Genomic DNA, 14,173 nt, shown 5'->3' with positions numbered 1-14,173 from the left:
AGATCGAGACCCTCCTGGCTAACACGGTGAAACCCCGTCTCTACTAAAAATACAAAAACTAGCCGGGCGCGGCGGCGGGCGCCTGTATCCCAGCTACTCGGAGGCTGAGGCGGGAGAATGGCGGGAACCTGGGAGGCGGAGCTTGCAGTGAGCCGAGATCGCGCCACTGCACTCCAGCCTGGCGACACAGCGAGACTCCGCTCTCAAAAAAAAAAAAAAAAAAAAAAAAAAAGATGTGGCCTCAGCTCTTAAAATCTTCCTTCCTAATTCCAACCCAAATTCATTTCAACTTAAGCTATTCTTCTTTCTTGGAGAAGGAGGGAACTTCCGTGTTTTGTCTGGGGTTTTGCACGCCCGAGCTTATCGGAACTTCTTAGTAATGCTGTGGAGCAGATGCTGTTGACTTCAGTTCACAGATAAGGAAACAATCAGGCTGAGGAAGCTAGTATTAATAAGTAGCAGAGGTAGGATTTGCGTGTGGGCCTTTTTTACACAAAGCCTCTCCCTCTCCTTTCATGCACTATGTTAGCCAAGTTTTCTAGAATAGGCAACTTCCTTTTTAAAAAATCCTGTTTACACGTTAGGTGCCAAACACTGTGCTAACCCAGTGGAAGAAACATATGCTCAAAAAGATCACTCTCAGGCCGGGCGCAGTGGCTCAAGCCTGTAATCCCAGCACTTTGGGAGGCTGAGACGGGCGGATCACGAGGTCAGGAGATCGAGACCATCCTGGCTAACACGGTGAAACTCCATCTCTACTAAAAAAAATACAAGAAAATAGCCGGGTGAGGTGGCGGGTGCCTGTAGTCCCAGCTACTCGGGAGGCTGAGGCGGGAGAATGACATAAACCCGGGAGGCGGAGCTTGCAGTGAGCTGAAATCTGGCCACTGCACTCCAGCCTGGGTGATAGAGCGAGACTCTGTCTCAAAAAAAAAAAAAAAAAAAAAAAAAAAAGATCACTCTCAGACCAGGCGTGGTGCGCCTGTATCCCAAGCCTTTGGGAGGATGAGGTCTGAGGACTACTTGCGGCCTGGGCAAGTAGTTTGAGACGAGCCTGGGCAACATAGTGAGAACGCTTCTCTACAAAAAACTTAAAAACTAGCCAGGCATGGTGGCGTGTGACTACAGGCTGCAGTGAGCTGTGATTGTGCCACTGCACTCCAGCCTGGGTGACAGAATGAGACCCTGTCTCTAAAAACAAAACAAAACTCTTAAGCAGTATCCTAAGTCAGGGTCCAAGCAGTAATGGAAATGGGTGAAGCTGACAGGTGAGTGATAGAGAATGGAGAGGTCTGTAGCAAACTTGACCACTCTGGCTCATCCAAGAGGGCAGCCCAATTTTGCCATGAGGCAATGTGGGATCAGTGAGTGCTGTTCCAGTCTTCAATTTGGATTTATAAGTAAAATCTCCAACTTTATATGTTGGCAACTTTGGCATTCCTTGCCTTAAACCTCACTGCCCCTCGCACCCCAGTTTATTTCAGTAGGCATTAGATATCTAACGTCCTTATAAAATCAGAGGATACAGGCTGGGTGCGGTGGTTCACACCTGTAATCCCAGCACTTTGGGAGGCTGAGGCGGGTGGATCACGAGGTCAGGAGATAGAGACCATCCTGGTTAACCTGGTGAAACCCCATCTCTACTAAAAATAAAAAAAAGGAGCCGGATGTGGTGGTGGGCACCTGTAGTCCCAGCTACTCGGGAGACTGAGGCAGGAGAATGGCATGAACCTGGGAGGCGGAGCTTGCAGTGAGCCGAGATCATGCCACTGCACTCCAGCCTGGGCGACAGAGAGAGAGTCTGTCCCCCCAAAAAAAGATATTTTCTTCAGTAAAAAGACAAAGCTGTCTGGGCTCAGTGGCTACACCTGTAAGGAGAATTACTTGAACCCAGGAGGTAGAGGCTGCAGTGAGCTGAAGATCATACCACTGCATTCCAGCCTGGGCAACAGAGCAAGACACCGTCTCAAAAAAAGAAACAAACAAAAAAAAGCTTTGAGGCCTGATGAAGCAATGTGGAAACTGCCCTTTCCCTTTGTTCTTATCTAATGCAGTCACAAAGCCTGGAGCAGTAGCAGCCATTTTTGAACCATGAGGCAATAAGCATGAAGCCTAAAACCAGCATGCCAAGAATGACAAAGGAGAAAGACTGAAATATCTAAGGCCCTTGCAGACGCCCTTACTGCATCAGTTCCAGACTTGGCTCCCACAGCTCCAGATGTGGCCATGGCCACATTATACATAAGCTTTATGGAATAAGCGCTAACACAGCACCTTAGAGCTGCTGGAAAAGAGACCAATGGACATGTACAAACGGGTGATCCTGCCACTTACTGATTACAGGTCTCCTGTGTAAAGGTGTCCTTTGATAAGCATTCACATGGAATACAAATCTCCTCACATCTCTCCCCAGTTCGAGAGGTTCATCCACACACCCCCACCCCCGAGACCTTCTTGTCTTTCTGTCTCCAAACATGTTCTTTCCAAGTTCCTGAACCTTCAAAGTGTTAGTGACTGTCCCTGAACTGGAGTAGACCTAACCCTTCTGGCTTGCTTTTTTTTTTTTTTTTTTTTGAGACAGAGTTTCGTTCTCGTTGCCCAGGCTGGAATGTGATGGTGTGATCTCGGCTCACCACAACCTCCGCCTCCCGAGTTCAAGTGATTCTCCTGCTTCAGCCTCCCGAATAGCTGGAATTACAGGCATGCGCCACCACAGCTGGCTAATTTTGTATTTTTAGTAGAGACGGGGGTTTCTTCATGTTGGTCAGGCTAGTCTTGAACTCCTGACCTCAGGTCATCCACCCACCTTGGCCTCCCAAAGTGCTGGGATTACAGGCATGAGCCACTGCGCCCGGCCACGACCCTTCTGGCTTTCTCTCCATCCAGGCAGGTGGGCCACTGGGGGACTTTCCCTTCACCTCTGCCTTTCAGTCGCATTCTAAAATGAAGCTGCTATGCTCCAGTGTTCCACTGCTGGCTGGTGCTAGCGTATTTACAAAACAGTATTTTAACTGGGTCTGTATCTTTCTTCATTCTTCTGCCCACGGAGAATCCCCATGAAGCCATATCTGTGGGGAGTGGGTAAGGAGGTGATGGAGTGGAAGGGATGCTGTGGGAGTCTGAGCCCCCTGCTCCTGTGACTTACCTGTGTTCCTGGGAGCTACTCAAGGCTGATCTTCCCCTTGACGGTGCAGTGTGGTGTGTGGCTCGATGGGCCACATCCCACCTGATTCAGATCACAGCTGGCTCAGGTCACACCCTCATTTGGGGTCCCAGAGTCTGGCATTTGTTCTCTACCAGTACCTGGTAGCAAATCTGAAGCTGCGTAATGTTTAAATGGAGAATAGTCATTTGCAGAGGAGGGTATATCTTTGCTCCAAACCCCTTGGCGTCTGTGCTATGACTTTTTTTTGAGACAGAGTCTTGCTCTTGTTGCCTGGGCTGGAGAGCAATGGCGGGATTTCAGCTCACTGCAACCTCCGCCTCTTGGGTTCAGCGGTTCTCCTGCCTCAGCCTCCTGAGTAGCTGGGATTATAGGCACCCACCACCACGCACAGCTAATTTTTTGTATTTTTTTAGTAAAGACTTTAAATTTAAAGATGTTTAAATTTCACCATGTTGGCCAGGCTGGTCTTGAACTCCTGACCTCAGGTGATCCACCCCACCTTGACTTTCCCAAAGTGCTGGGATTACAGGAGGGAGCCACCTCACCCAGCCTGTGCTGTGACTGTTATACTGGGCCCTACCAGAACTCACAGGAGCATGACCTGTCTCAGACACCCTGAGCGCCCCTGGACCTGCAGGGCTATCTGTCAAATGGGCCGGAGCAGCATACTCGAATGTGGTCGCTATTATCTCTCAAACTCAAGGAAAGCCACCAGCGCAGGACACCCAAGTCCAGATGTCATTCTACTAGCTTAGCTAAGCAAACAGTTGGAGCCATCCCAGCTGTCGAAGCTAACACGCTGGATTTAGACTCTCTTGCAAGTCAGCTATGTTGGTAACTAGAGGCTCTGGATTGACCCATTAGAATCCACTCCCATATATTCCCCAGCTTTCTGCTGGTAAAAACGGATCGATATCCGACAATTCCTTCAGCATCTGAACTTCTCCCAAATCAGATGTTTTTTTGTTTCTTTTTTTTTTTTTTTTGGAGACAGTGAGTCTCACTTAGTAGCCCAGGCTGGAGTACAGTGACATGATCTCAACTCACTGCAACCTCCGCCTCCCAGGTTCAAGTGATTCTTGTGCCTCAGCCTCCCGAGTAGCTGGGACTACAGGCATGTGCCACCACGCCCAGCTAATTTTTATATTTTTAATAGAGATGGGGTTTTGCCATGTTGGCCAGGCTGGTCTTGACGTCCTGGCCTCAAAAGATCCACCCACCTCAGCCTCCCAAAGTTCTGGGATTACAGGCGTGAGCCACCGCATGTGGCCTATAGTAAGTTTTGAAATCAGGAAGAGTGATTCCTCCAGCTTTGTTCTTTTTCAAGATAGTTTTGGTTGTTTGGGGTCCCTTGAATTTTAGGATGGATGTTTCTACAGAAAACACTGTTGGCTGATATATTATTTTAACTTAGGGTGTAGTAAGCATAGAAACAGGAGACCAGGTAGGAGGCAGTTCAGGGAGAAATTGATAATGCTTCTGGATGGAGAGGTGGCATTGGATGCAGGGAAGCCTGTACAATTTGGGAAGTGTTTGGATGGTGAAATCAATAGGATTTAGTGATGGATTGGATGGGTTAGGAGTGAAAAAAGGAATCAAGAATGACTCCTCATGCTGGGTGTGGTGGCTCACACCTGTAATCTCAGCACTGTGGGAGGCTGAGGCAGGCAGATCATCAGAGGTCAGGAGTTCGAGACCAGCCTGGCCAACATGGTGAAGCCCTTTCTCTATTAAAAAAAAAAATATATATATATATATATACACACACACATACACATATATATATACACACACATACACACACACACACACAAATTAGGTGTGGTGGCATGCACCTGTAATCCCAGCTACTGGGGAGGCTGAGGCAGGAGAACCGCTTGAACTCAGGAGGCAGAGGTTACAGTGAGCTGAGATCACGCCATTGCACTTCAGCCTGGGTGACAAGAGCAAAACTCCATCTCAAAAACAAAAAAAGAATGACTCCTTAGTTTGGGGTTAGAGCAAATAGTGGTGCCTATTTCTGGAATGGGGAAGACGAGAAGGAATAGGTTTGGGGACAGAGGCATCCAGAGTTATATGAGGGCATAGAAGTCCAAGATGGCTATAAGACAGCCAGGTGGGAAGGTCAGTGGAGGCTCAGGGGGACATGCAGGCCGGGATAGAAATGTGAGCATCCCCAGATAGGTGGCCTGTAGGGTCATGAGACTGGTAGGGTGACTGAGCGAGGAGACTAGTTGGAGAAAGGGAGGTCCAAGGACCCAGACCCACTTGGTTATTTCACATTTAGGGCCAGACTTGCTTTGTTTACCATTGATCTGAGCATGAAAATCAAGTGAAAATCGGCCGGGCGCGGTGGCTCAAGCCTGTAATCCCTGCACTTTGGGAGGCCGAGACGGGCGGATCACGAGGGCAGGAGATCGAGACCATCCTGGCGAACATAGTGAAACCTCGTCTCTACTAAAAAATACAAAAAACTACCCGGGCGAGGTGGCGGGCGCCTGTAGTCCCAGCTACTCGGGAGGCTGAGGCGGGAGAATGGCGTAAACCCGGGAAGCGGAGCTTGCAGTGAGCTGAGATCCGGCCACTGCACTCCAGCCTGGGCGACAGAGCGAGACTCCGTCTCAAAAAAAAAAAAAAAAAAAAAAAAAAAAAATCAAGTGAAAATCAAAAGGAAGCCGGGAGCTGCGCCTCCTCCGTGACTGCAGATCCTGGGCGGATGTTTTTCTGCTGCAGTGAGACCCCTGACTTTGTGTGGGCAGTGGGACCAAATGGGCATGCGCAGTGATAAGTTGCTAAATACTGGCACTCTCATTAGCCTTGGGGTCTGGAAACCCCCATCCACCAGACACAGCCCACTTCCAGCTCCTCTGCTCTCCATGCTAGGACTTTGAACACCCTTTCTTCATGCCTCTCCTCCTCCCGAAGAGTTTGCTAACTGCCTGCTCCCGCAGGCCTCAGGCCACCTCTTCCTGTGCACCCCTCCTGCAGCCCACCCCATGCCTGCCCCTACGTGGGCCTTGTCTGTGCAGCTGGAGCCCCCGGAACCTGTAGAGCCCCTGGAGATGGGAATGTGTTTTTTTTTTTTTTGAGACAGAATCTTGTTTTGTTGCCCAGGTTGCAGTACAATGGTGTGATCTCGGCGCACTGCAACCTCCGCCTCCTGGGTTCAAGCGATTCTCCTGCCTCAGCCTCCCAAGTAGCTGGGATACAGGCACCCACCACCATACCCAGCTAAATTTTGTATTTTTAGTAGAGACAGGGTTTCACCATGACAGGGTTTCACCATGTTGGCCAGGCTGGTCTCGAACCCCTGACCTCAAATGATCTGCCTGCCTTGGCCTCCCAAAGTGCTGAGATTACAGGCATTAGCCACTGCACCCAGCCGGAAATGTGTTTTATTCATCTTTGTGTCCTGGTGCCCGGTATGGAGCCTGGAAAATGGGTTTCTAGACCGACAGATTAAGGAGTAATTAAAAATTTTTTCATTAATATTTGAATTTCTATACCCTGGCCATGTATTCTTTGAGTAATTTTTTTTTTTTTTTTTGAGACAGTATCTCGCTCTGTCGCCCAGGCTGGAGTGCAGTGGCACAATCTTGGCTTACTGCGGCCTCGACCTCCCAGGCCCAAGCAATCCTCTCACCTCAGCCTCTTGAGTGGCCACGACTACAGGAGTTCGCCATCACACCCAGCTAATTTTTGTAGTTTTTGTAGAGACGGTTTCATCATGTTGCCCAGACTGGTATGAGACTCCTCCTGAGCTTAAGCAATCCTCCCACCTCAACCTCCCAAAGTGGTGGGATTACAGATGTGCGCTACCACGCCCAGTGGTATATTTAAAGTAACAAAAGCTGGCAGAACACGGTGGCACATACCTATAATCCCAACACTTGGAGAGTCTGAGGCAGGAGGATCACTTAAGCCCAGAAGTTCAAGACCAGCCTGGGGAACATGGTGAGACCTCAACTCTAAATAGTTTTTAAAATTAGCCAGATGTGGTGCTGGGCACCTATAGTCCTAGCTACTTAGGAGGATAAGATGGGAGAATCACTTGAGCCAGGAGTTTGAGGCTGCAGTGAGCTGTGATTGCACCCCTGAACTCTACCCTGGGGGACAGAGCAAGACCCTATCTCTAAAAAAAAAAAAGCAGAAAAACAAACAAAAACAAAAGGTTGGGTGTGGTGGCTCACACCTGTAATCCCAGCATTTTGGGAAGTCCAGGCAGGTGGATCACCTGAGGTCAGGAGTTTGAGACCAGCCTGACCAACGTGGTGAAACCCTGTCTCTATTAAAAATACAAAAATTAGCCAGGCGTGGTGGCGTGTGCCTGTAGTCCCAGCCACTTGGGAGGCTGAGACAGGAGAATCACTTGAACCTGGGAGGTGGAGGTTGCAGTGAGCCGAGATGGCGCCATTGCACTCCAGCCTAGGCAACAAGAATGAGACTCCGTCTCAAAAAAAAAAAAAAATAGAGTAGGCACCCACAGTGGCCAGCACTGGGCCAGGAGCCAGGATGTGCGCTCTGCAAGACTCATGATCCAGTGGTACCCAATGTTAGAGAGTGAGGTGTGGCAACTGCTGCCCTCACACACTGCTGGTGGCAATGCGATATATTCCAAACACTTTGGAAAATAGGTTGCAGTTCTTAAAAAGCTAACCATCCTCTTACCATGGGAGCCAGCAATTTTACTTCTGTTATTTACCCAAAGAAACAAACAGGTACGTCCACACAGGATTGTCCCTGAATGTTCATTTCAGCTTTATTCATAATAACTATGACTGGAAACAACTCAAACACCTGTGAGCAGAGAGACTGTTCACAAACCATGGCACATCCCTGCACGGAACAGCAACAGCGGGAGAAGCAACTGTCACACACAGCCGCCTAGAGGACTCAGAAGCACAGTGCCAAGGGAAGCCAGATACAGAAGAGCACTCCCTGCAGGACCACGTTACATGAAATTCTAGATCAGGCTGAGCACATTCACAGTGACGGGAAACAGATCCTTGGTTGCCTGCCAGGGTAGGGATGGGGGCTGACTACCAAGGGGCATGGTGGAAATGTCTGTATTTTCATTGTGAAAGTGGTTATAAGGGTGTATACACTTGTCAAAACTAATTACATTGTGCACTTAAAAGGGATGCCTTTTACTCTAAAATTATGTCATAATGAAGTTGATTTAAAAGAAAAGACCCTGTTGGTTGGGCACGGTGGCTCATGCCTGTAATCCCAGCACTTTGGGAGGCCGAGGAGGGCGGATCACGAGGTCAGGAGATCAAGACCATCCTGGCTAACACAGTGAAACCCCATCTCTACTAAAAAATACAAAAAATTAGCCAGGTGTGGTGGCAGGTGCCTACAGTCCCAGCTACTCGAGAGGCTGAGGTAGGAGAATTGCCTGAACCTGGGAGGCAGAAGCTGCAGTGAGATAAAGTTGCACCACTGCACCCAGCCTGGGCGACAGAGCGAGACTCCATCTCAAAAAAAAAAAAAGGAAAAAAAGAAAAGGCCCTGTCACTGCTCTTATGGAGCCAGGGGTGGAGGACAGGGGTGAGGCGTGTAATTCAAGTTACGACAGAAATGCACATGGAGTCACAATCTGTGATGAAGCCGCAGGGACTCTGAAGATATCACAGTGTGAACTGGCAGCGTATGGTTGGCAATAGGGCAGGGGGCTGGGGCCGGAGGGAGAGCCCCAGGGTCAGAGAATGGCTTGTGCAGATGCTGTGCATAAAAGACAAGGACTTGTAAAACAGAAAATTTAGGCCGGGCACGGTGGTTCACGCCCGTAATCCCAGCACTTTGGGAGGTCGAGGCGGGGGGATAACCTGAGGTTGGGAGTTTGAGACCAGCCTGACCAACATGGAGAAAACCCATCTCTACTAAAAATACAAGATCAGCCGGGTGTGGTGGTGCATGCCTGTAATCCCAGCTACTTGGGAGGCTGAGGGCAGGAGAATTGCTTGAACCGGGAGGCAGAGGTTGCAGTGAGCCGAGATCATGCCATTGCACTCCAACCTGGGCAACAAGGGCAAAACTCCACGTGAAAGAAAAAAAAAAAAGAAGAAAATGAAAAATTAGCCAGACGTAGTGGCATGTGTCTGCAGTTCCAGCTACTCGGGAGGCTGAGGCAGGAGGATCGCTTGAGCTCAGGAGTTCCAAGCTGCAGTGAGCTATGATTGCATCACTGCACTCCAGCTTGGGTGACAAAGTGAAACCCCATCTCTAAAACAACAACAACATAACAAAAATAAGGACCCAATGCAGGAGCCCCAGGAAGCCAGCCTGCTGAGGGGAAGGTTGGGAAAGGTGGGGAGGGGAGTTTCAAGACAACAGAGATGGGGTCCAACCTGGGACAGATCGTTACCCTCGTCACTAGCATCATGATCATCACTACAGTCTTCTTATCACCAAAGCAACACCTCTCCAGTGTAGAAAAAAGCAGATAGGCAAAAAGAAGGAAAAGAGTCCGGGCGCAGTGGCTTACACCTGTAATGCCAGCATTTTAGGAGGCCAAGGGAGGTGGATCACTTAAAGTCAGGAGTTCGAGACCAGCCTGGGCATGATGGCAAACCCCCTCTCTACCAAAATTACAAAAATTAGCTGGCCGTGGTGGCACGTGCCTGTAATGGAATCCCAGCTACTCAGGAGACTGAGGCAGGAGAATTGCTTGAACCTGGGAGGAGGAGGGTGCAGTGAGCCGAGATCGCTCTGCTGCACTCCAGCCTGAGCAACAGAGCAAGACTCTGTCTCAAAAAAAAGAAAAAAGAAAGAAAAAGAAAAACCTCATGCTTCCATCCACGATCCTGCCTCACTCAGATTTCTGGTATGTGCCCCTCCAGACCTTTCCTATTGATTTAGACCTTGAAGGACAAAGAGGAGCTCACCAAGGAGGGAAGGTGCTTGGACCTGAGAAGCAGCCTGGATGATGGTGGGTGGTGGAGTGAGCTCCATGCAGAGGATCCTGCTAGGAGTCCCGCGCCTCCATGCCCTGTGAGTTCCCCAGGACCAGGGAGAGAAGGCCAGGCCACAATCCCAGCCGCAGTTAGAGATGCAGAGTGACTGGAGGGAGTGAGAGGGGAGGGGTTCCGGGATTGGGGCTTTGATGTAGGAAGGCGCCACTGTCCGCTTGGAGTCATGCCCTTAGGCTTACTCGCTCTTGACTTGCAAACCACAAAACAATTTTTTTTTTTTGAGACAGAGTCTCCCTCTGTTGTCCAGGCTGGAGTGCAGTGGTGCCATCTCGGCTCACTGCAACGTCCATCTCTTGGGTTCAAGCAATTGTCCTGCCTCAGCCTCCCGAGTAGCTGGAACTACAGGCACACGCCACCACGCCCGGCTAGTTTTTGTATCTTTTAGTAGAGACGGGGTTTCACCATATTAGCCAGGCTGGTCTGAAACTCCTGACCTCGTGATCTGCTCACCTCAGCCTCCAAAGTGCTGGGATTGCAGGCGTGAGCCACTGCACCTGGTATCAAACCACAAAACTCTTAATTGCATCCAGCAGTGAGTAGGCTTAGACATCTTTCGGGAATCAGCCCCCACCCTGGGCACTCATGTGTCTTCCACATGGCCAGATTCCTCTCCAGGCAGTGCCTGCTAAATGTCTCCTGGTGTCTCCGACACCCCTATTGTCCTTCCCTCTGCTGGTCGCCACCACAGTAAAAACCTTCTGTTTCTAATCAGTGCCTTGGCGCTTTCTTGGCCAGCTGGAAACCACAAGCAGCAGCAACCTGGGGGGCCTGGAGGCAAGGGCCTGGTTTGGGCCCCACTCTGCTGCTGACCTGCCAAGAGACCTGGGGGGCAGCTGCCTCTTGGCATCCCAGGTTCCCCTCCACTGTGGTACTGTCAAGGAGAACTAAAGGCTGTGGCATGCTTTTACTGGGCAAAGACCCTTCCCGCACTGATGCACCTCCCGCCCCAGCACTGGGGGACTGAACTCAGCCCAGCTGGGGAGCACGTGCAAGGCCCTCCCGCTCAGACACAGTAACCCACTCAGCTGTGGATACCTTTCAACACAGGACCCTCAGCGACGCCTCAGGGCCCTCATCCAGCCCTGCCTGCCAACAGGCCCTCTGCCTAACCCCCTCCCCCCGCCACCGAAGGCTTTCTGTTGCGGCTGCTGATTTGCTGCACAGTTTCGTTCTTTCCATCTGGGGTTTGGAAGAACAGGTGATCCAGTGGTGCTTGTTAGAGCACAGTAAGGCAGAGGTGTTCAGGCCCCTTACGATAGGTGCGGGGACCACTGCAACAGCGTCTTGCAGTCGGGGAGAGAGTGGGCTCAACTCCAAATACAGCAGGGGCAAGTGAGGATTTACATACAGCCAAGGAGCAGGATGGGGAACAGCAGATGCAAAATTACTAAGAGAAAGCACTGGGAGTAAGGGGATGCGGGCTAAACCAGCCTAGCAGGGTGCTTGCTGAAGACAGGCCAGGATGTTCAGACACCACCTGGAGAGCAGAGGGATGAATAACCTAATTGGATATCAAGGGTGGGGTAAACTGACTTAGAAGAGTTCTTTGCTAAAACTCGGCCATGCGCAGTGGCTCATGCCTATAATTCCAACACTTTGATAGGCTGAGGCAAGTTTATCACGTGCCTCAAGGATTGGTCAGGAGTTCGAGACCAGCCTGGCCAACATGATGAAATCCCATTGCTACTAAAAATACAAAAATGAGCCAGGCGTGGTGGCAGGCACCTATAATCCCAGTTACTTGGGGTGGCTGAGGCAGGAGAATCCCTTGAACCAGGGAGGCAGAGGTTGCAGTGAGCTGAGATCATGCCTCTGGGCGACAGAGTGAGACTGTCTCAAAAAAAGAAGAGTTCTTTGCTAAAACTGGATTTTACAAGGAAGTGCACAGATGGGCCTTGGAGAGGTTTCCGAAGTTGACTAAAGATTGGCCAAGCAAAGAATCTTTGTCCATTTTCCTGGTCTGGTGGCATTAGGCAGTTGCTTTAGCTCTCTGGGCTCTTCTTTCCCCAGCCGTAAAAGAAGAAGAGAACCTACCTGCAGGGCAGAGTGAGAACAGAGCCAGCCAGTGTGAAGAGGGCTGTCCAGAGCTTGGCGCAGAGCTCACAGCAGGTGAATATCTGTCCATCCATCCATGCATTAATTTTTCCCATGTGTGAACAGCTGCCAGGAAAGTCACTTTAGACCAGCATAATTACTAACAAATTTCCCTTTCACTCTCAGAAATGTTCTGGCTTGAATGACAAATGATATTGTTACCCTATTGCCAATGAACCACCTCAATCCTTTCTCACTTTCTTTTTTTTTGCAGACAGGGTCTCGCTCTGTCACCCAGGCTGCAGTGGCTTGATCTCAGCTCACTGTAACCTCCACCTCCTGGGTTCAAGAAATTCTCATGCTTCAGCCTCTCAAGTAGCTGGGATTACAGGCGTGCGTGACCACGCCTGGCTAATTTTTGTATTTTTAGCAGATAATAGGGTTTCACCATGTTGGCCAGGCTGGTTTTGAACTCCTGACCTCAAGTGATCTGCCTGCCTTGGCCTCCCAAAGTGCTGGGATTACAGGCATGAGCCACCATGTCCGGCCCCCTTTCTCACTTTGGAAGGAACTATTTACGTAAGTGCTTGTTTTATGTCACTTTACAGATTGGCAACCTGCAGGCGGGTGTGAGTCAGCATCCCTCAGTAGCAGGGAGTGAGTGGGAGCGGGTAAGGAGCCATACAGATTCCAGACGCACCTCAGATCCTGGTCGGTGTGCTTAGGATTCATCCCAATTATGTTTACAAGTCATTCATTCACTCACTCATTTTTATTTTTATTTTATTTTGATTTTTTAATCTGTTTTCATACACCATTTCTGGCACCATATTTTTATTTGTAATTGAACAGCATCTTGCTCTATTGCTCAGGCAGGAGGGCAGTGGTGCAGTCTCAACTCAGTGCAGCCTTGACCTCTTGGGCTCAAGCAATCCTCTGGCCTCAGCTTTCTGAGTAGCTGGGACTACTGGTGCATGCCCCCATGCCCAACTAATTTTTTTTTTTTTTTTTAAGATAGGGTCTCACGGCCGGGCGTGGTGGCTCATGGCTGTAATTCCAGCACTTTGGGAGGCCGAGGCGGGCGGATCACAAGGACAGGAGATTGAGATCATCCTGGCTAACATGGTGAAACCCAGTCTCTACTAAAAATACAAAAAAATTAGCCAGGCATGGTGGTGGGTGCCTGTAGTCCCAGCTACTCAGGAGGCTGAGGTGGGAGAATGGCGTGAACCTGGGAGGCAGAGCTTGCAGCAGTGAGCCGACATTGCACCACTGTACTCCAGCCTGGGCAACAGAGTGAGACTCTGTCTCAAAAAAAAAAAAAAAAAAAGATAGAGTCTCACTCTGTTTCCCAGGCTGATCTTGAACTTGTGGGCTCAAGTGATCCTCCTGCCTTGGCCTCCCAAAGTGCTGGGACTGCAGATGTAAGCTATGACGCCCAGCCTTAAGTTTACATTTCTTAAATGACAAGATGTTTAGCCCTTTAGTGGATCCTTCCTTTTTTTTTTTTTTTTTTAAGAAGTCTTTTGAGCATTATTATTTTGAAGGTCAAGTAAGATTTATTAGTGAGGGTTCTTCCAGAGAAACAGAATCAACAGGGAATTGGGCTGGGTGCGGTGGCTCACGCCTGTAATCCCAGCACTTTGGGAGGCCGAGGCGGGTGGATCACTTTAGGTCAGGAGTTCAAAACCAGCCTGGCCAACATGGTGAAACCCTGTCTCTACTAAAAATACAAAAAATTAGCCAGGCATGGTAGCAAGTGCCTGTAATCTCACCTACTCAGGAAGCCGAGGCAGGAGAATCACTTGAACCTGCGAGGTGGAGGTTGCAGTGAGCTGAGACCGTGCCTCTGAACTCCCACCTGCCAACAAGAGCAAAACTCATCTCAAAAACAAAAAAAAGTCCGGGCGCAGTGGCTCACGCCTGTAATCCCAACACTTTGGGAGGCTGAGGCAGGCGAATCACCTGAGGTCGGGAGTTCGAGACCAGCCTGATCAAC

General features: G+C 49.8%; 1 long non-coding RNA gene across 1 annotated transcript in view; it reads left to right on the top strand.

Annotated features, from left to right (window-relative positions):
* The window catches only part of LOC117078851, a 34,310-nt gene that overhangs the window by 8,131 nt on the left and 12,006 nt on the right, over nucleotides 1–14,173 (top strand). The window contains exon 2 of the long non-coding RNA XR_004435179.1: nucleotides 12,151–12,249. This is a non-coding gene — a long non-coding RNA (uncharacterized LOC117078851). The remainder of the gene's footprint in view (nucleotides 1–12,150; nucleotides 12,250–14,173) is intronic.

Source organism: Trachypithecus francoisi, unplaced genomic scaffold (genome assembly GCF_009764315.1).
Source record: "Trachypithecus francoisi isolate TF-2019V2 unplaced genomic scaffold, Tfra_2.0 Lachesis_group7, whole genome shotgun sequence".
In the NCBI taxonomy this organism is placed as follows: domain Eukaryota; kingdom Metazoa; phylum Chordata; class Mammalia; order Primates; family Cercopithecidae; genus Trachypithecus; species Trachypithecus francoisi.
Note: the sequence above shows the minus strand (reverse complement) of the source record. Positions and strands in the feature narration are given on the sequence as shown.